This window comes from Culex quinquefasciatus, chromosome 1, assembly GCF_015732765.1.
Source record: "Culex quinquefasciatus strain JHB chromosome 1, VPISU_Cqui_1.0_pri_paternal, whole genome shotgun sequence".
NCBI lineage: Eukaryota > Metazoa > Arthropoda > Insecta > Diptera > Culicidae > Culex > Culex quinquefasciatus.
Genome location: NC_051861.1, coordinates 24,484,501 through 24,507,927, shown reverse-complemented (window position 1 = coordinate 24,507,927; position 23,427 = coordinate 24,484,501). Strand labels below are relative to the sequence as shown.

Here is a 23,427-nt window from a genome sequence, read left to right as displayed (position 1 = left end):
TCTCAAATGGTTTATTAGGACCATTAACTAAAGAGGTATTGGCATTACAAAATGGAGGGCTGAAATTGACACACATAAGCATCCTTAAACACGTTTCTTTTTTGTTAAAATCAATCTTGAGTACCTAAGGGAAATTCTTGTATGTTTGGCAGGTTAAGCACTCGATCCTAACTCCATCTTATTTGCTGATTTTAACTAGGGACCATCCATAAACCACGTGGACACTTTAGGGGGGGGGGGGTATGGCGATTGTCCACGATCCATCCAAAAAAGTTTTTTTTTGTATGGACAATTGTCCACGAAGAGGGGGGGGGGGGGGTAACAGATTCACAAAAAAGTGTCCACGTGGTTTATGGATGGTCCCCTATTTAAACAGCTAATTTTGCCAAACTTTTGATAGACACTTGCTTGCTCACTTCTTATTGAGCTATTTATCGCTCGATTTCCGTTGAAAACGCTTTTAATGAGCTGTAATTGAATGTCAAAGTGCTGATATGGCAACATGAGAGGCACGCTAGAATTAGAGGCTGATCCCCTTTATCTCGGACGCTGCATTTATTTACTGATTTTTGCTTCATTTTTTTGTCACAAACCCCAAACCCACCTACCACACTCCCTCCCCCTATCCATGGACGTAATTTTTTAACGAACCCTTAGGGTGAAAAGAAAAAAAAAATACAAAATGTTAAGAGATACCCCCTGATTTGATTCTTGCTTTTTTTTGCTAAATCGGTTAAGGTATAAGGGTCGCTTTTTATCGTTGAAGTTTTCATGGGAAAAAAACCCAGAAATGTATGGTGAAAAGCAAAACATTTCAAAAATCCACCAAATGTGTCGGATCATTGTCAAGTGTGAGAATCTGGAGCAAAATTTTATGACAAAAAACTTTGTCGAAGACCGCAAAACGATCCGAGTTAAACTGACGAGTTATTACCAATTTAATGAAGACGTTTTTGTATGAAAAGATGTTTTTTTCACCAACTTTATATTAAAAACTGATTCATATTCGGATGCTCTAGAATGTACTCTACAACTTTCCCCAAGAGAGTATGGTGCTAACTTGTTCCTCTTAAAAGATACAGCGTGTTCAAAACTCGTCTAAAACGTGTGTTTTGCTCGAAAATCGCATTTTAGACGAGTTTTGAGGACGCTGTATCTTCTTTCAGGAGCAAGTTAGCACCATACTCTCTTCGGGAAAGTTGTAGAGCACCTTCCAGGGCATCCGATTATGAACCCGGTTTTAATATAGCGTGAAACAGAGATTTTTAAACAACAAAATAAAAAAAAAGATTTTTCCTATGTAAATTTATATGGAAAATTGAATCGCTTTGCGCAAAGTAAGGCTGAACCAATCGATCTCAAACTTTGGGAAGTTGTTTAGGACCTCAAAAGAAATTGAAAAATTGTTTTGCTGAGAAACATCCTGATAATGCATTATTCCTTTTCATTGATACATTGAAACCTGGCTCGTAATTTCAATTATTTTGTTAAATTAGACATTATTAGAGGTATCAAGTGCTTTTTTGCTGAATTGTGCGAGAATTTATTTATCAAGATTACTCTAATGTTACCTTCTACCTTGACACCTTTCCAGGTGGTTTGTCGCTAAAGGTCGCGCTCCAGAGATGAAAGTGAATATTAAATACACCGCCTCATAAAATCCCAATGAATAAAAAGCCATCTCCTGAAGCTGAGGGACGTGACGCGAGTGACGCAATCAAAAGTACCTCTCGCAAGTAGCACTTATTTACATAATGTTAATGCTGTGACAGCATTCGCACTTTCGGGTCCTCGCCGGGGTGCTAATTACATTGCAAACAAATCGGGGCTCTCAAGCCCTCTCCTTAAATCACCCACCCAGCATCCTCTTTTCCTCGCGCGTGTGACTTCTAGATTTTCCGGTTGGAAGGAAAAACGGAAGGATTTGTCCGATGCTGCCCGTTTTCCCTCTGGATGTGGCTAATTAATCATTCATGGGTGAGAGCTTCTTCGGTTTCTTTGAAGATTTGCCAAATGAATCTCCGGGATCAGAGCTGGGTGAGTTTATGGGGGTGGTGACTCTGATTAACTCCAATCCGTTTTCATGTGGATTTTCAGCAGTTGGGATTTATTAGTTTTCTGTATGTACACTATTTTTACAGCTTATCTTCAAATTATTTAACCAAGCCTCAATAAAGCACAACTTATTAGATCTTCAATTAACAAGTAACTCATTTTTTTGCCGAAAAAAAACACCCGCTGTCAAGTTGTTACCTTTCTGGTAAATTATTGTTATTAATCTTTCAGCGTCCCCCCCAGAAGCAGCATTTGAGTCAACATTTGGGCGGTGAATGTGAATGTTCTTTTCATTTTCGGAGTTGTTTATTTGTGGTGGTACCACCCACATGTTACCCAAACGCCCGACGAACGTAGCAAGGATGAGGCTAGGAAAAAAGTTGTTTTAATCTTTCTTGTTTTTCCCCTCCGAGTCGCAAAATTGCCCACAGCAGGAAGGATGTGAGTTTAAGGAAGCGTCGCAATATGGTGCTCATTTTGTTTTTGAGAGTCGCTTCCACAAAGTTTTCTTTAGCACTTAACAATATTTTGAAGAAATGAGCTGTTGTCATTACTTAATTGAAATTGTATTAGGCAAGCTGTACGATTAGAAAAAAGGAAAAAATCTACTTTTTTCACTGAAACTGCGATAACTCTAAACATTCAGTGATGACCTATTCTTTGCTGGGTATTAAAATTTCTGTAATTAAAGGTCAACTAATCACCATTCATTTGCGTCCAATAGAGCTAAAATCGACGCAAATACAATTTTTGAACCACCCTTACATGCTTACACTTAGTGAAACTCATTTTCATCAAATCGATTTTTGTGTGAGGAAAAATCAGAAATTTACAACTCGATTTTCAAAGTTCCAGATCCCTTCTCAAGAAAAAAAAATCCCTTCTCAAGATTCAGGATTTCAGACATTTATAAACCCATTTTGTATGTCCAGTCCCTAAAATTGTATGGCGAGTTGCAAGGAAAATTAATGATGCAAATGAAATCTTTCGACATAATGGAAAAAGTTTCATCCAATTCAAAAAATAAAAATTAAAAAAATCGTGACATTTGCCAATTTGTACAAAACTAAGTTTTACTTAATTTATTTTAAAATGTGAAATATTTATTGGATTGATAATTTAAATCACCAGAAAGGCTCACTGATTTCAGTTTGGTGTTTCATCAACATTTAGGAAATTCTTGAGAATTGCCTACATGCGCAGAAATGTGTCTCACTAAAATTTAAGAAAGTACAAAAGTGCATAATGTTTTATATAAAAAACATAAATTAATAATTCAAATAAAATAAATCAAAGAAATCAAAATTCAGGTTGTTTACTTTTTCGATCAAACTATTTTAGGTCCTCTTTTAAAAATTTAAGAAAGATGAGCAACTCTCTACGAAATCGGCCGATTTCGACCATTTTTTTTTATTTTTTTATTTGACTTAAACTTTGTGGGGGCCTTCCCTATGACCAAATAAGCTATTTTGCGTCATTGGTTCACCCATACAAGTCTCCATACAATTTTGGCTGCTGTCCATACAAAAATAGTATGTAAATATTCATACAGTTGTAACTTTTGAGTGAATTTTCTGATCAATTTGGTGTCTTCGGCAAAGTTGTAGGTATTGTTGACGACTTTTGAGAAAAAATAGGTACTCGGGAAAAAAAATTTGGAGATTTTTTTATCAACTTTTTTTTTACTAAAACTCAATTTCAGAAAATACGTATTTTTGTTTTTGAGATTTTTTTTATATGTTTTAGGGGACAAAAATCCGCAACTTTTGAGCCATAGAGAAACATGGTCAAAAAATCTGCCGCCGAGTTATGAATTTTTGAAAAAATTGTGATTTTTGGAAAAAAATCGAAGTTTTATGTCTCTCATGCTCATGCATGCTCATTTGAGTGCGGTGCCTGTGTGGACGCTCAGTCCTGTTTTTTCGTGTTATTTTTCGTCTCTTTTATGTCGCTGTTCGAGTGCATGGGGTGATTGGTCATTATAATTAAATAATGGCATCAGTAGTGCGGTGCCTGTGTGGACGCTCAGTCCTGTTTTTTTTTCGTGTTATTTTCCATCTCGTTTGTGTCGCTATTTGTGTACATGGGGCGATTGGATTTCTTCTGATTCGTGTTGTTTTCATCTCTTTTGTGTCGTTGTTTGTGTGCATGGGGTGATTGGTCTTCTTCTTCTTCTTCTTCTTCTTTTTTCTTTATTTTCAGTTCGCGCGTTCGTTGGCCAATGAGTTTATTTTTGTTCTCTTTACATAGTTTTCGATAGAAACGATCCGAATTCTTTTTTTTTTCGAGACAAGCAAGTCGTATTGCTGGATTAAGTCTGGAGGATCGCGGTCGAATTAATACTATATTTAAAATTCTAGATAGCTATCTTTCGGATTCGATTGTGAGTAGCGGGACTTCGCGGTTACTATGCAACGTATTTTTTGGAGTCTTTTTATATTTTAAATTTATAAGTCCTTCTTTTATCATTGTTGATAGGAAGGCACGCCGCCGGTTAAGTTCGTTTAAGTTATTGTTTTAATTTCATTACAATCGGTTACGTGGTGTCCTGTTTTCTTTTCGTTTATATTCGTTGATCGTAATAATTTATTCCAACTGGCAGCTTTAGTATTAACTCATCTACTATTTTTGACATTTGCTCGCGTTATCTTAATTGTAACAACAGTAAAAATATACTGATAAGTCCAGCCCATAGCACTACCGCTCGGTTGGCACGCGTTCGATTAAAACAAACTTTTCAAATAATCAATTATTTATCTTTCCGCAGCCGGCTGCCTAAGATTTAAAATTTCAACCGATAAACAAAATGCTCATGGTCACATCACTGCCACTCGTGAATCCTGACCTCATACCCATCTACTAACCCCTCAAAATTCATGTGATACTTTGTCGGAGAAGCAGTCGATTGGGCGGTCTCTATCACTCAAGTATCGGACTAACATTCCCATCCACTTCCCCGTGACCCTACCACTGGTCGTGGCCGGCGCCGGTATTGATCAGCATGATAGGGGCCTTTGAGAAGTTGCGAAGCGAGGAAAGATAGCACCCACTTATCTTCCACGGCTCGTGGATGTAACTTCTGGAGGTCCTGGTCAATAACGGAGTAGCAACTGCGGGTGGGCACCTATGCTTATGCTTATGCTTATGCTCTCATGCTCATGCATGCTCATTTTTGGAAAAAATCGAAGTTTTATGCAAAAACAAGTTTGACATTATTTTTTAATGCTAAATTGAATTTGCAATCGAAAAGTACTTGACAGATTTTTTTGATAAAGGGCTCCGTTTTCAAGATATAGCCACCGAAAGTTTGATTTTAGCGAAATATTTGCAGTTTTTCAATTTTTGAAAATAGTGACCATCAGTGACCATTTCAATTTTTTTTTAAGTTCAGAAAATTTGCTATAAATTTGTCTAAGAGACATTGAAGATTGGACCTCGGGTTGCTGAGATAGAGCCGCTTTAAGAAAAAGAAACACGAAAATTGAAGTTGTCTTAATCTCACCAAAACAACCCACCATTTTCTAATGACCATATCTCAGCAAATAATGGTCCGATTTTCAATGTTAATACATGAAAAATTCGTGAAATTTTCCGATCTTTTCGAAAAAAATTTTTTGAAATTTTTCAATTCAAGACTACCATTTTAAATGGGCGTAATATTCAATGTCTGGCCCTTTTAAAATGTTAGCCTGGATTTAAAAAAAATTCAAAATATTTTTTTCGAAGAGATCGGAAAACTTTGATCAGAAAATTCACTCAAAAGTTACAGCTGTTTGAATATTTACATACCATTTTTGTATGGACAGCCGCCAAAATTGTATGGAGACTTGTATGGATGAACCAATCACACAAAATAGTTTATTTGGTCATAGGGAAGGCCCCCACAAAGTTTGAGCCAAATCAAAAAATACAAATAAAATCCATTTCCGGTTTTGGTAGAGAATTGCTCAGATGTCAAATACATTTAAAATAAATCCATGTTATGCTTCAGAGCAAACATATTTATATTTGATAATCCATAAATATTGGTGGGAAAAATATTTAAAGGATTTAATTTTAATTTTTGATTTTTGAGTAACTTTTACGCAGCCGAGCTGAAAGGAAAATCAAAAATAAAATCGATTGCGATTGATACCAAAATGTTATTTATTTAGTTTAATTTGAATATTTTAATTTATTCAAATTAGATAAAAAAAACTCACGCCATTATACATGATTCGCTCCCTTCGCTTTCTAATTTCAAATTAATTTATGTTTAAGTAAAAAGCTTTCCCAAAAACCGTCCCAGCTCTCTCGTCATCATCATCATCATTACCATTATCCTCGTCAGAAGTTACAGTAGCAGATCTCGGGCATCATGAATTATTTTCCGTCAAATGCAAGCATAAATTTCCACATCGTGTCCTGCTCCCCTTTTATCCCCGCACCTTTCAAATAATAATGGAATACTGCGTGTTTTGTTATACGCTTTCCGAAGGATGTTATGCTTTCCCGGGAACGGCACCACCCACTCACACTCTGACGGGGAAAGGTTGTGACACCCGAGGGTCTAAATTGAATCAAATTAATTTGCCTTTCTCTTTCTGAGTGGCGAACCCTAGGGGATTGAAATGGGAATTTTGAAGCACCTTCGTGAAGCTGAAGGTATCACACGCAAACAAAAAATCTATCCTTCGAGCCGGATTTGAACCAGCGACCTATGGATTACTACTTTGGTGTGACTCACACTCAAACTCTACAGTCCACCGCTCTACCAACTGAGCTATCGAAGGTTGGCGAGGGAGCACACTGAGAGTCACACGAAAGTTTACCCCGAGCTAATCAGTGCAAGTTTGAATAGCGCGTCGTTCCGGTCCGGTAATGGCATTTTGAACCGAGCTAATCGGTTGACGTTATGGGAGCTCAGGGGTCATCCATAGATAAGGCTACACCACTTGGTCATGGAAAATGTGGACGGTGTCTTATTCGCAATGGTTATTGCACTGGTCAATTTTTTCGATTGTCAGTCACATTGACAGTCAGCGAGTGAGCGAGGCGAGTAAATGAGTGAATGCATGTGTGAGTGAGTGAGTAGGCTAGTGAGATAGTAAGTGAGTGAGTCGGTGTTTGAGTAGGTGAGTGAGTGAGTAGGTTAATGGATGAATGAGTGAGTGAGTAATGAATTTGTGAGAGAGTGAGTGAGTCAATAATGAATTAGTGAGTGAGTAAGTGAGTAATAAGTGATTAAGTTTTCATCTGAACCAAGTTCGTGCTTAAAAATCACGGAATTTCAAAATGACCCCTCCAAGAGGCAGCTTCAGTTGATGAAGACTCATTTAAATTCACAACACATTCCGCGTCGATTGTGTGGCAAGAAAGCCACTTTGTGCAGAGTGTGACTCTCTCGCTCTAAATGCAATGCCCACTTCACAAATCCTGTACAGTGAGGTCCTGGCAGCACAGAATTTCATTTAGTCACACTCAGTATGGCCTTGCTGGCCTGCAATTGTGGCACATAGCTGGCATGATTCAATTCATTAAAAGTAATTGAACAATTCCAGGCTTAAGCTGTCTCTCTATCTCTCGGTTGAGTTTGGGGTTTGATGGCAACGATTATCTACCCTGGCTCAGATTCGACCGGGTCGACCGTGTCAACATCCCAGCAGGCTGAATGTGAGGTTAGGAACTGAACTGGTTACCGATTTTCTGGAAGCTGTCATCGTTGCCAGATGATGATGGTAACATAGTATTGTTATGTTTAAATGAATTAATTCTCTTCATCGGGTCTGGACTGGAAGTGTGTGCACTGATGATTCTATTCTCTTGTTACTGGAGAACAACTTCCAAGTGCCAAATGGCCTGTGGGAAACGGGTCCTCGGGGTGTCAACTCCGACGGTTGATTTATTCTGTGCGATTTATGTCAAATGCATTGCACCTGCGTTGGAATCAGCATAATTTCAATTGATTTGTGCTACCAAAAGTCATTTACTGTCTTTTTATTTTGGTTTTGTTCCGAATTGATTTTGTGCATTAACCGTTGTTGTGACAGCTTAGTTGGTGTTTGTTTATTGATGTTGTTTTGTGCTTTGCATTCAAAATCCCTCGAATTTAATTTATTAATGAACTCTTTCGTCGAAAAAGCGAAATATCAAACTTCAGTTTGAAATATCAACATTCGATTGTGGGCTCTTTTCCAAACAACACAGGATTAAAATTTAAACTGTAAAAATATTTCCACATTGTTGCGATGCGTAAGCAGCTAAAGTGAAAACCCATTGCGATTATAAAAAATCGCTTTCAGCAACCAAAAAAAATACCTGACAGCTTCATGGTTATTTAAAAAAAAAAAGTATTGCGGCCTCCCCGCGGTCCGTGGTGTTTGTTATAATAACTTTGTCATTTAAATAATTAAAAGCCCAACATTATTCGCGTTCCCCAGACCGGCAGCCTCCACATTCCCGCCAGGGCCAGTGCTGCCAGAGCGGTTGCATCCTTTGTTTAACGGTAGCCAATGGTAAGCTGATTAAAAATAATTACCGGGCAATTCGAGCATTTTTTTTGCTGCTTCAATTTCTTGCTATTGTTGTTGTTAAAATATAAACACACTCGCTGTTACAGATTGGATCGTTCACCTAGCAAACAAATTTGTGCGCTTTCATCGTAATGGAGGCAATAATGATGAAAATGATTGTCGGCAGTGTTTGGAGGAAAATCGCATCAACAATTTACGGGAGAGACTTTTTTTTGCTGGAAAATAATTTCCCTTGTTATTTCGATGGATGCCATATGTTGAATAAATTGTGTTCGAACGATTATTTTCAAACAACTAGTACACACAAAAAGCTTGAATAATTTACACCTGCTGAAATTTGCGGTCACAATTGAGCTATAAAACTAATCCAAACAAATCACCAAGATTCGTCCCTCGTCTCCTTTGACTAAGAGAAAGCTGTCAGGTTCTGTTGAAAAGCTAATCCCCACCCGGAATATACAAGTTCTGTCCACTCTTACCCCTTTGCACCGTGGGATTTTGCATTTCAGAAACAAAATTCAAGATTGGTTTTGATGACCAAAAATATTATTTTTTTCAGTTGATGACTTTTTCGAAAACATCGAAAATATAAATTAATAAATAATGTTTCAATTCATGTTAAGATGTTAATTATAAATCGAAACGTTTGGTACGGTATGTCCTCGCATCCTTTCTCCTCTGTAGATTCTGTGAATGTGATCCGTTCTCATAATCTTCTCTGCGGTAAACGCAACGCAGTAAGGCTGGCCTTAATTTTTGCAGTATGCTTTTATCATATTCAAATTCATATTTTGATAAGGAATAGATTTTTCAATCATAAAAACATACTTTTTTCGAAAGATCGTCAAGTTTCTTAAAAACGTAATTCAACATTCCAGAAATGCAAGTAAAATTCGCTTATTCAAAGTAATTTCAAATTTTAAAGGTAATCCCGAGCAGGGGTTAATAACACGGAATACCAAATTTTGGTATTACTTGGGCAAATAACAGGGACCAAAATGTGCCCTTGGTTGCCCAGTAATAGATGGTAAAATACCATGAAATCAAACCAAAGTCTTGTATGTGGAAGGGCACAACAATACCAAACCATGTTATTCCAAGGGTAAAATAATACCTCAAAATAAAACCATTTCAATACCAAGTTGAGGTTTTCTGGATTTTGAACATTGCTTGAATACCAAAACATGGTATTGCCATGGTTTTATTTTGAGGTTTTCCGCTCCTTGGAAAATCAGATTTTGGTATTCCTGTGGTCTTCTACATACATGATTTTGGTATGATTTCATGGTATTTCACCATCTTTTACTGGGCAACCAAGAGTACATTTTGGTCGCTGGTATTTGCACAAGTAATACCAAAATTTGGCATTTTCATACCATTTTTGAGTGCAGCAGTTGCAGTTAGTGAAAAAAACGGAAATGATCCATATGCAACAGCCAAATCTACTCACCTGATGATTTCATGTTGTTTTTAGTGATATTCTTCACCACATCGAATGCATTTGTCATTGATGAACGGCCTGTGCTTGAAGTTCTTGAAGCTCCTGAAAAATAACAAGATTGAAAAATAAGTGTTATTGAAATGAAACTGGATTGAAATTCACCAAAATTCAATAATCTATCGATTAACTCGTTTTTCAAAGTATTTGGTTATCCCAACTTAGAGAAATTTCAACGTTTAAAAAAAAATCTTAGTGAGTATATAAAAAAATGAAAATCAGCTTAAACATTTTTGGGTTTCAGGTCATTTTAGCGCAAAATTAATTATTTTGTCAAAATTGGTCAAAATTTTCCCATAGTTTCAGAGGAATTTGATAAAACACCTTATTACTAAAATAATACCAAAATGTGCCATCCTGACTTAGAAAATTTTCCACAATTTCAAGTCATTTCTTTAGGGGGTATATCAAAATTGTTTAAAATCAAGTTTGAAATTTCCGATTTTCAATGAAAGCATTCGCTTTAAGACATCATTATACCGCAAAATTAATTATTTTGTCAAAATTGGTCAAAATTTTCCCATAGTTGCAGAGGAATTTGATAAAATACTGTAATACCAAAAGAATACCAAAATGTGGTGTTCGATCATTGACAAATTCTGCAATTTTGCAATATCAAAACAATACCTTAAATTGGTATGATACCACATTTTGCTCTTGCATAATCCTTAAGACAAATTTTAAAGGGTCCAGAAAAACCAAAATTTGGTATTGATACCAGAGAAAGGTATTATTACGCATTTCCCTTGTTATTTACCCATGCTCGGGATAAGTCATTAGGTGTTTTGCATTGGTACCAATATAACCCAATATTATTCTAATCTAATCTAATCTAACCCTATCGCAGCCAACCTTTCGGAAGCAAACTGGAGAATGTCGGGGTGATTACTTCCAACATCCTTCTTTTCTAAACGGTCAGGCCAACTGCGTAAAATTAACTGCAAAGATGATTCGTTGAAGTGGAATCTACATCTGAGTTCTAGCCTGAAAAAGTGCATAAAAACACTTAATTACTCAAAATTTTTGATAGGGTTACCAGTTCTTCGATGTTTTGGGAGTTCTTGGAAAGGTCTTTCAAATACTTTGGGGTCCCACAAGACGAATCGAGTGAGACCGGAGCACAGATCCACATCCAAATACACATACACACAGACATTTGTTCAGTTTTTGATTCTGAGTCGATATGGATACGTGAAGGTCTTGGAGCTCGTATTAAGAAGTTCATTTTTCGAGTGGTATTATAGCCTTTCCTCAGTAAGGTGAGGAAGGCCAAACGGTATCAAAATTTGGAATCATTCATTCTCGGCCGGCAAATAACGTAAAAAAGCCTTTTCTACTTTGGTCGAAAAAAAAACATTTGTCTCTGTGTCAATAAATAAACGTTGTATTTGGTATTGTAAACATACGAGAAAATCACTCTCGAAAACTTTCTAAAACCAATTTGAATCAAATTCATCGAGGGTAGTGCAAAACAAGCACCCAATTTGCGAAGCTTACGAGGCATTACCAATTGGAAAAGTTTTCGTCCGAAAAGCGGCCCCCTGCGCAGATTTTTTGTCGGTCGAAATCTCCACCCAGCTCCGGCGACGAACCAGTTGAGTTCCTCTCGTACACGCTAAATGCAAACTGCATACATAAATAAATAAACAAATACAAGCGAAACCCTTCAACACCGAGGCCCCACTTCCGATGCAACAAACACCAGCAAACCTCGGCTGGTTTGCCGTCGTGGACACACACCGTGTTGGCAAATCCTCTTAGCAGAGTGTGAATTAATTTGCCATTGTTTTCTACCAGTTAGTTGGGTGTTTTAGTTACTGCGTTCGCCGTGTGGCGGCGCAACAACTGTCAAAATTGTCCCAAATGTTGAATTTGTATATTTGACCGCCAGCTTATGGGGGGAGGGTTAAACTAGGCATCTAGTTGAATATTAATTACCAAAAGATTTGCAAACGGTTTATGAAACTTTATTATGCATTAAGGGTGACATCTGGTTGTCAGACGAGGTATGGAGCGGAGGAGTCCCCAGTTGCGAAAAACAATGGCCTCGCCGCTTAATGGGAAAAGTTTGCCGTTGCTCGGAATCTGCTGACCGAGAGGTTTCCCCTTAATCTTTTGATTAACGAAGAAAAAACTATTATTTTTCAATATTTACCAATTAAAATTATCCTCTCCGTAAGAAGCAGTGCTTGGTGGAGGGTCTATTATTACCCGATTTGTGGTGGTTTAAGCAGTGTTGCCAACTAAACAGGAAAAGGGGAAAAAACTTATGTCTTAATCTGTTTTGCAAAAGGAGGACAGGGAGGGAAAGGCGTTGTAAAAAGGACGAGTTAATTAAAATTTTAGCGGATCTGTGGAGATAGGAGGAGGAACAATTCGCGGACGTTAATTAGAACCTGGCGGTGGATCTTTGGCTCGGCTAAGATTATTTCCACTTGAGTGATGTGTTGGAGAGGGGTAAAACCTCGAAAGCTAGCGATCAAAGTGTGCCAGGATAAAAGGGGACCAATTACGGCAAGAGTAGATGGAGGACACTGGGTCAAAAATATATACCAATACCTATTGATTTTTATTATTTTTGTTGTTTTCAATTTAAAAATTAGCATTTTTTCATGTTATTATGGTTCACAAATTAAAAAATCATATCAGAAATCAATTAAAATCGTCAATTGGTCTGTTTTTTCATTGTTTCAGAACCTTTAAAAAAAAACACTAAAACGCTGGATTTATTTATACTTCAAAATTCTGTCAATCTTCGCTTGTGTACTATCTTGTGACACGTCCTATCTTTTTCAGCAAACGTGTCGCAATGCTAAATGCTGCCAGGATAAAGGGGACCGATTACGACAAGAGTAGATGGAGGACACTGGGTCAAAAATATATACCAATACCTATTGTTTTTTTTTATTTTTGTTGTTTTCAATTTAAAAATTAGCATTGTATTCATGTCAAAATAAAAAAATCATATCAGGAATCGAAAATTGGTCTGTTTTTTTCAGTGTTTCAGGACCTTTTCAAAGAAAACGCTGGATATATTCATATTTCAAAATTCCGTCATGTTTAAACTTTCGTTAACCCACACCATATCGTCGCTTGAGTGCTATTTATAAAAAAAAAATAGAAATGAAACATCACTGTGCTTAAAATATTGTGGCAGACATTATGTAGCCAAATTGATTAAAATATAATATTTTTCTAGCAATTGAACAATTCGCTATGTTTTTTTTCAGCCTCATACAAATATTCCTAAAATTTGTGCTATCCATGGAAATGTGCTTAAGAAGTCTACGACAATCAGTGTACTCTTTCGTGGTTTGTGATTTTCAGATTAATTTACGTCCTCGGCAAAGTTGTATGAGTTATTTGATTTTTGTTTTGCATAAATTATATATGAAAAATGCATATTTTCAGAAAAGTTTATGGCAAACATATTGTTATTAGCAAAATTAGGATATTTTAACTGTAATTTTAAATGTAATTTGAAAATGATCTTTAAGCCCATCCATTTAACATATTTTTTCTTCTGTTGAATTTCAAAAGTATTTATTTCAACATTAATACGCCCTTTCGAAATGTCATGATTCCAAAATTTTAGTTAAAATCCAACAGGCAAATTACATTTTTGCATTAAAACCTGTAATTAAAATTTGTTTTGGGAAAGATTTAAATTTTTCCAAAGCACAATCTTCCCAAAAACATATAACTTGGCGTCATTTTTTTTCCCGTACTTCGGTATGGGACCATCCACGTGAACACTTTTTTGGGAATTTGTTACCTCCCCTCCCCCCCGTCGTGGACAACTGCACGGAAAAAAAAGTGTTCCGGAAATCATGCAAATCGTACCATGAAATCGTGAATATCGCGATTTTTGCTTTACGAATTTTTGAACTATGCATATTGGGCACGAATTATCCAGGAATCGTGAATAAATATGCATGACTTTCCATGGCCGATTTCACTCGTAAACGTGAATAATGTTCATGATTTCATGAAATAGATGCATGTAGTCGTGAAAATATTCACGATTTTATGAATAAAAATTCATGATTACGGTCGAAAAAATATACATCGTGAATAAAAATTCATGATTTCATGCATAAAATTCATGAAATCGTGAATTTTTATGCATGAATTCGTGCACAAAATTCATGAGTTCTGGAATATTTTTTATGATTTATTTTTGAAGGCGTAAAAAAAATCGAGCTATCATGTATAAACTTCATGAAATCATGCATAAATTTCATGAATTCGTGATTTTTTTTTTATGAATTCATGAATTTAATTCACGTTTACGAGTATATTCGGGCATGTCTAATCATGCAAATTTATTCACGGCTACTGGTTTATTCGTGCCCAATATGCATAGTTCAAAAATTCGTAAAGTAAAACTCATAATATTCACGATTTCATGGTACGATTTTCACAATTTCCGAATTACTTTTTCTGTTCATTTACCATATTGTTCCACTGGGTGCAAATATCGGAATTGACAAGGAACCCTGTTTTGTGAAAAACGGAGGACATTTTATGTATTGCCAATGTACTCTGGCCCCACCTGGCCACTTTGGAACTGGTCACCGGTTCCCGGTGGTCACTGGGGACAATTTGGAATGTGCAAGGAACCCTGTCATGTGACATATCAAAATTCATGAAATTCAAATCTTTGGCCATTTTAAGTGATGCCAACGTACTCTGGCCCCACTTGGCCACTTTGGAACCGGTCACCGCTTACCGGTGGTCACTGGGGACATTTTGGATTGTGCAAGGAACCCTGTCTTGTAACATATCAAAATTCATGAATTTTAAAACTGTGGCCATTGTATGTGATGCCAATGTACTCTGGCCCCACTTGGCCACTTTGGAACTGGTCACCGGTTCCCGGTGGTCACTGGGGACATTTTGGAATGTGCAAGGAACCCTGTCTTGTGACATATCAAAATTCATGAAATTTAAAACTGTGGTCATTGTATGTGATGCCAACGTACTCTGGCCCCACTTGGCCACTTTGGAACCGGTCACCGGTTACCGGTGGTCACTAGGGACATTTTGGAATGTGCAAGGAACCCTGTCTTGTAACATATCAAAATTCATGAATTTTAAAACTGTGGCCATTGTATGTGATGCCAATGTACTCTGGCCCCACTTGGCCACTTTGGAACTGGTCACCGGTTCCCGGTGGTCACTGGGGACATTTTGGAATGTGCAAGGAACCCTGTCTTGTGACATATCAAAATTCATGAAATTTAAAACTGTGGTCATTGTATGTGATGCCAACGTACTCTGGCCCCACTTGGCCACTTTGGAACCGGTCACCGGTTACCGGTGGTCACTAGGGACATTTTGGAATGTGCAAGGAACCCTGTCTTGTAACATATCAAAATTCATGAATTTTAAAACTGTGGCCATTGTATGTGATGCCAATGTACTCTGGCCCCACTTGGCCACTTTGGAACTGGTCACCGGTTCCCGGTGGTCACTGGGGACATTTTGGAATGTGCAAGGAACCCTGTCTTGTGACATATCAAAATTCATGAAATTTAAAACTGTGGTCATTGTATGTGATGCCAACGTACTCTGGCCCCACTTGGCCACTTTGGAACCGGTCACCGGTTACCGGTGGTCACTAGGGACATTTTGGAATGTGCAAGGAACCCTGTCTTGTAACATATCAAAATTCATGAATTTTAAAACTGTGGCCATTGTATGTGATGCCAATGTACTCTGGCCCCACTTGGCCACTTTGGAACTGGTCACCGGTTCCCGGTGGTCACTGGGGACATTTTGGAATGTGCAAGGAACCCTGTCTTGTGACATATCAAAATTCATGAAATTTAAAACTGTGGCCATTGTATGTGATGCCAATGTACTCTGGCCCCACTTGGCCACTTTGGAACCGGTCACCGGTTCCCGGTGGTCACTAGGGACATTTTGGAATGTGCAAGGAACCCTGTCTTGTGACATATCAAAATTCATGAAATTTAAAACTGTGGCCATTGTATGTGATGCCAATGTACTCTGGCTCCATCTGGCCATCTTGGAACTGATTACCGGTCACTGCGGAAGAATTCTAAATTTACAAAGGTCCCAGTTATGTGATGTTCAAAAATGCCTTAAATAAATGAAAAATACAATCATAACTTTAGTAAAACCAACATTCAAAACTTGACATGAGCATTTCGGAAACGTTTATTGGGTACCGATCGTTTCTTTACAAAAATACAACAAAAACTTTAATTAAATACAAAAAGACCTAAGGGATTTCATGTGCAGTCCAGACTCGATTGTCTGATTGTCTGAGTGCATAATAGAATAATCGATAATTCGTATAATTAAGCCATTATTTTTTGTCTCATTAAGAACTCCAGTTACAATAAAGTGATTAATTACAATAATGGGATTTTTTTTTGTTAATGCAGATGATCAAACACTTTAATTTGACGAAAATAGATTCATAGAGAGTTGAATTGAAAATTTGAAAAATAAAAAAACACCGAAATAAAATACTCAACATACTCAACAAATCTTAAAATCTTAAAATACTTCAAAAACTCAAACTATTCAAAATAGGCAAAATAAATTAAATACTTAAAAATTCAAAATATTTGAAATACGCAAAATACATAAAATAAATAAAATGCTCAAAATGCTTAAAAACTAAAAAAACTTTTTGTATACTTTATTAAAGAGTTTTTAAGCCGAAAACTGGTTCAACTCTTAACTTAAAATAATTAAAATACTTGAAAACTTTAAAATACTTAAAAAACAAAAAAATACTTATAATACTAAAATCACTTAAAAAACTTAAAATACTTAAAATACTTAAAATACTTAAAAAACTTAAAATACTTTAAATACTTAAAATACTTAAAATTCTTAAAATACTTAAAATACTTAAAATACTTGAAATACTTGAAATACTTGAAATACTTAAAATACTTAAAATACTTAAAATACTTAAAATACTTAAAATACTTAAAATACTTAAAATACTTAAAATACTTAAAATACTTAAAATACTTAAAATACTTAAAATACTTAAAATACTTAAAATACTTAAAATACTTAAAATACTTAAAATACATAAAATATTTATAATACAAAAATCACTTAAAAAACTTAAAATACTTAAAATACTTAAAATACTTAAAATACTTAAAAAACTTAAAATACTTAAAATACTTAAAATACTTAAAATACTTAAAATACTTAAAATACTTTAAATACTTAAAATACTTAAAATACTTAAAATACTTAAAATACTTAAAATACTTAAAATACTTAAAATACTTAAAATACTTAAAATACTTAAAATACTTAAAATACTTAAAATACTTAAAATACATAAAATACTTAAAATACTTAAAATACTTAAAATACTTAAAATTCTTAAAAAACTGAAAATACTTAAAATACTTTAAATACTTAAAATACTTAAAATTCTTAAAATACTTAAAATACTTAAAATACTAGAAATACTTAAAATACTTAAAATACTTAAAATACTTAAAATACTTAAAATACTTAAAATACTTAAAATACTTAAAATACTTAAAATACTTAAAATACTTAAAATACTTAAAATACTTAAAAAAATTAAAATACTTAAAATACCTAAAATACTTAAAATACTTAAAATACTTAAAATACTTAAAATACTTAAAATACTTAAAATACTTAAAATACTTAAAATACTTAAAATACTTAAAATACTTAAAATACTTAAAATACTTAAAATACTTAAAATACTTAAAATACTTAAAATACTTAAAATACTTAAAATACTTAAAATACTTAAAATACTTAAAATACTTAAAATACTTAAAATACTTAAAATACTTAAAATACTTAAAATACTTAAAATACTTAAAATACTTAAAATACTTAAAATACTTAAAATACTTAAAATACTTAAAATACTTAAAATACTTAAAATACTTAAAATACTTAAAATACTTAAAATACTTAAAATACTTAAAATACTTAAAATACTTAAAATACTTAAAATACTTAAAATACTTAAAATACTTAAAATACTTAAAATACTTAAAATACTTAAAATACTTAAAATACTTAAAATACTTAAAATACTTAAAATACTTAAAATACTTAAAATACTTAAAATACTTAAAATACTTAAAATACTTAAAATACTTAAAATACTTACTTAGAATACTTAAAATCCTTAAAAATACTTAAAATACTTAAAAACTTAAAATACTTATAATACTTAAAATACTTAAATAAATTAAAATACTTAAAAAACTTAAAAAACTTTAAATACTTAAAAAACTTTAAATACTTAAAATACTTAAAAAACTTAAAATACTTATAATACTTAAAATACTTAAATAAATTAAAATACTTTAAATACTTAAAAAACTTTAAATACATAAAATACTCAAAATACTTCAAATACTTTAAATATGTTAAATACTTTAAAAAGTAATAAGCTTCAATATTAAAATTATTAACATACTTAACATACTTTAAAGAACATCTTTCAAAGGCTTGAAATACTTAAAAAATTTAAAACCTGGAAAAATAATTGAAATACTTATAAACTTTAAAAACATAGATTATTAAAATACCTAAAAATGAAAATACTTAAATCACACCTTAAAAATGAATATTTCAAATACTTAAAATATTTGAAATACTTGAAATATTAAAATACCCAGAAAAATTAAATGCTTAAAATTATTTAAATACTAAACAAATTTTAAACACTTCAATAATTTCAAATACTTGAAATAATTAAAAACTTTAAAAACATATAATATCAAAATACCTTAACAAATGAATATACTTAAAATCATTAGCATATTAAACATACTTCAAAAATAAATATTTCAAATACTTAACATATTTTTAAAACTTATACAATATTAAAATACCTAGAAAAAAAAAATGCTTAAAATTATTTAAATACTCAACAAACTTTAAACACTTTGAATATTTAAAATACTTGAAATACTTAAAAACTTTTAAAAGTCACAATATTTACATACCTAAAAAATAAATAAAAATAAAAATACTTAAATTCATTAGCATACTTAACATACCTCAAAATAATAGTAATTCAAAAAACTTATTATACATTACAAAATTAAAGTACCTAAGAAAATATAATTGCTTAAAATGCTTAAAAAAAGCTTATGCTTACAATATTGAAATCATTAAAATTATTAACATTCTTTACCTGTCCCCATTTCTAGCTCAAAACAAATCGCCGAAATGTCACTCAGCGCATCCACGGGAACCAATAAAAAACGGGATTTTTTCGTTTCCAAAACCAAAACAAACCTCGCAGTCTGTCACACGCGTAGAATGCCCCGATAATTGACAGAAAACCGAAATCCCTACGAGTCCGCGACCAAGAAACTGTCACACGCGGAGATAAAACACGGGAACAGTCTTATGGACCATGTTCCCTTTGATTCGGCAATCAAAACAAACACGCGAACCAACCGGGAACTGTTCTGTCTTTTGCAGATTGTCCTCACTCTTACCTTGTTACTCCTCCTGCCGCTCGGTCCTCCTCCCGCGTTCTGTCCTCCTCCTGCCGCTCGGTCCTCCTCCTGCCGCCCGGTCCTCTTCCTGCAACTTGGTCCTCCTCCTGCTAGCTCTTGGCTCCGTTGCCATTTCCAACGGAACGGCCGCAGATCTTTTCCCGGTTCCGGTGGACAGCACCTCTAAATCCCGGGTCCACAAATCACGGTCACTTTCACCGGCAAACACAACAAACAGGACACGACAAGTCACAACGCGATTGACTTCGTGGCTAATAAACACGCGGCTGAACTGGCAAGCGAAAAACAAACTTGACAGTTCGAACGAAACTGTTCTTGATTGATCAAGATCACTCGTCATAAACATGGATAAAAATTCATAAACCCATGAATGTTATGCACGAATTCATGCATTTTATTCATGAAATCATGTAAACTTTCATGAAATCATGAAAAACATGATTCATAAATTCGCGAATAAAATTTTACGGCGTAAAATTTACGCATGCATAAATAATCGTAAAATCATGAATATTTTTCATGAATTCATGAAGTTTAGTCATGACTTCATGTAAATCAGTCATGAAATCATGAATAGTGATATGCATGATTTCATGAAGGAAAATTCATGAATATTCGTAAAAATATTTTAGCCATGAATAAAATTCATAAATTCGTGCATTTTTATGCACGATTTCATGAATAAAATTCATGAAATCATGAAAGGTATCACGAAATCATGCACAAATTTATTCACGAATTCATGAATCGAAATTCACGATTTCTCGCACACTTTTTTTTCCGTGTGTTCATACACAAACAACTTTTTTTTATGGATCGTGGACAATTGCCATATACCCCCCCCGCCCCTCTAAAGTGTCCACGTGGTTTATGAATGGTCCCTTTATCTCAAAAGTCGCGGAATTGTGTCCCCTGAAACAATAAAAAAAAAAATCAAATTATTGGAACGATGTATGAAAATTCAAAAATCTGTATCTTTTGAAGGATTTTTTTGATCGATTTGGTGTCTTCGGCAAAGTTGTAGGTATGGATATGGACAACACTGAAAAATATGATACGCGGTAAAAATTTTTGGTGATCTTTTATTTAACTTCTTGTCATTAAAACTTGATTTGCAAAAAACACTATTTTTATTTTTTTATTTTTTGATATGTTTTAAAGGACATAAAATGCCAACTTTTCAGAAATTTCCAGGTTGTGCAAAAAATCATTGACCGAGTTATGAATTTTTTAATCAATACTGATTTTTTCAAAAAATCGAAATATCGGTCGCAAACATTTTTCAACTTCATTTTTCGATGTAAAATTAAATTTGCAATCAAAAAGTACTTTAATGAAACTTTGATAAAGTGCACCGCTATCAAGTAAAAGCCATTTTTATGTAACTTTTTTGAAAACAGTCGCAGTTTTTCATTATTTTACATTAGTGCCCATGTTTGCCCACTTTTGAAAAAAAAAAATATTTTTGAAAAGCTGAACAAATTCTCTATATTTAGCGATTTTGAACTTTGTTGATACGACCCTTAGTTGCGGAGATATTGCCATGCAAAGGTTTAAAAACATGTAAATTGATGTTTTCTTAGTCTCACCCAAACAACTCACCGTTTTCTAATGTATCTCATCAACTAATGGTCCGATTTACAATGTTAAAATATGAAACACTCGTGAAATTTTCCGATCTTTTCGAAAAAAATAATTTCAAAATGTTTAAACCAAGACTAACATTTTACAAGAGCGTAATATTGAGTATTTAGCCCTTTTTAAATGTTATTCTTGATTAAAAAATTTGAATTCTAAAAATACCGATTTCGTAGAGAATTGCTCTACAGGTTTACAAAATAATGCAATTTATTTATGAATTTAACTCGAATCAAATATTTTGTATAGCAAACTCTAAATATTTAGTAGTTTAGCAAACTCTAAATATTTAGTAGTTTAGCAAACTCTAAATATTTAGTAGTTTAGCAAACTCTAAATATTTAGTAGTTTAGCAAACTCTAAATATTTAGGTTGCGGTTAATACTAAATTTATTGATGACTTTGAATGTTTGATATTTCTCTCCTATTTCTGTATGTTGTGCCCAGTGTTTTTCTTGCGCAGTTTCAACGACATCGCCAGGGTTCAGATGACAAGGACAAAATCAACAGCAAACCAGATCGACCAGTACAATCGTTGTTTTCGCTTAATTTAGCCGATGGTTTACCATTCACTTCAACTTTCGAGCCAACGTCTTTTGTTGGATTTTAACCACTGTCTTCCGCTGTACTGTCAAGTTGTCCAATTTTCTTCATATTTACTTCTTGAGTCTGTTTCTGCATCCTAACAGATAAGAGAATCACAAAATGCCACTACCAAATACAATTAACAAACACTTGAAGGACGATAAAAAGAGGGCTGAAAATGTGAAAGGAAAAGTGCTCTAATAAGATTATAATAATGCATGGTTAAAATTACTTTTCATCAAAAGTGGGTCATCTTCGTTATAAGAAAAACGCTTATTGTATCAACCTTCGATAGCTCAGTTGGTAGAGCGGTGGACTGTAGAGGTGACGCTGTCAGCAAATAGTAATCCATAGGTCGCTGGTTCAAATCCGGCTCGAAGGAAGTTGTAAATGTTTTTTTTTCGCTCAGAAAATTATTCAATTGAAAGCTCATTTTCGCGCCAAAAGCTCATCGAGCTTAACTGTCATCATCAGCATTTTTAATCAAATTACCAGCTCACTCACGGTAGATTAAGCTCTCCTCGGTACTGACGTACCGGCGCCCGTTGCAAGTCGCACCGAATTAACGCTTAATTTTTCATTTTCTTTTAATCCGGGTGGGGGTTTTAAATTTTTCATTACCGCCCGGGCGAAAAACGGAACTGATTAATTTCCCATTAATGTGCGCGTCACTCTTCTTTTTTGTTGCTCTCTGCACTGCACTTGACGAGTTAAGGGGAGTAGTTTAAATTAAGGATTGTGGAAAATGCTGTTTGAAAAAAAAAAAAAAAAACTTTGTGGTCCCAGCTCAGTAGGATACGGCCGCAAATCCCGCAGGGATGGGATTAGGTTAAACTTTTGCCTGTTGTTTCTTTTTGTCTACACGCTTCACCATTTTGCCAGGTAACTCTCGCTCCAAAAACATGTCCCTTTTTGTGACATCTTTATTCTTCAAACAGCAAAAGTTGACCATCATCAAGCAGTCATGGTTTGGAGCTACCTTTTTTTCGTCAGGATTCTGTATTTGTTGTTGCTGCGGGAATGTCGATTCTGTAAAAACTGTGAGAATATATTTTTACTTGACATCAATTGGAATGTTTTGGACCAAAAAAAAAGAGTTATGTACCTTGACCCCGACGTGATTTGAACACGCAACCTTCTGATCTGGAGTCAGACGCGCTACCGTTGCGCCACGGAGTCTGCAGGAAAAATTGGGCTAATTTGCGGTTTTAATATCATATTATTCGTTAATAACTCTTTGGTTGCCGTGGGTAAAAAATCGAGGGAATTTGCCGCTGGCCCCATAGCTCAGTTGGTTAGAGCGTCGTGCTAATAACGCGAAGGTCGTGAGTTCGATCCTCTCTGGAGCCAAGTTTTTTTTAAATTCGGTTTAGAGATGGATGTTTGACACTTCATTAACATTATTTTTCGGTTTTAGGATGAAATATTAAAATAACAAATTCTGTTGCTTTTCGGTAAAGTAGACGTCGTTTAAAAAAAACCTAAAGTTGACCCCGACGTGATTTGAACACGCAACCTTCTGATCTGGAGTCAGACGCGCTACCGTTGCGCCACGGAGTCTGTTGTGGTTTTCGCCGGAAATTTTTTGTCTCAAATATTTTTTTTTTCC

The 23,427-nt window shown here is 34.4% G+C and overlaps 5 non-coding genes across 5 annotated transcripts; 2 read left to right on the top strand and 3 right to left on the bottom strand.

Annotated features, from left to right (window-relative positions):
- Positions 1–6,724: 6,724 nt before the first annotated feature.
- Positions 6,725–6,827, bottom strand: Trnay-gua. Its single transcript has 2 exons — positions 6,791–6,827; positions 6,725–6,760 (listed from the first exon to the last, which is right to left on the bottom strand). It is a non-coding gene; the product is annotated as a tRNA-Tyr (tRNA).
- A 15,276-nt stretch (positions 6,828–22,103) lies between these two features.
- On the top strand, positions 22,104–22,200 carry Trnay-gua. The gene is made up of 2 exons: positions 22,104–22,140; positions 22,165–22,200. It is a non-coding gene; the product is annotated as a tRNA-Tyr (tRNA).
- A 725-nt stretch (positions 22,201–22,925) lies between these two features.
- Trnaw-cca lies at positions 22,926–22,997 on the bottom strand. Its single transcript has one exon. It is a non-coding gene; the product is annotated as a tRNA-Trp (tRNA).
- Positions 22,998–23,094: 97 nt separating this feature from the next.
- On the top strand, positions 23,095–23,168 carry Trnai-aau. The gene has a single exon. It is a non-coding gene; the product is annotated as a tRNA-Ile (tRNA).
- A 138-nt stretch (positions 23,169–23,306) lies between these two features.
- Trnaw-cca lies at positions 23,307–23,378 on the bottom strand. Its single transcript has one exon. It is a non-coding gene; the product is annotated as a tRNA-Trp (tRNA).
- Between the last annotated feature and the right edge of the window lie 49 nt (positions 23,379–23,427).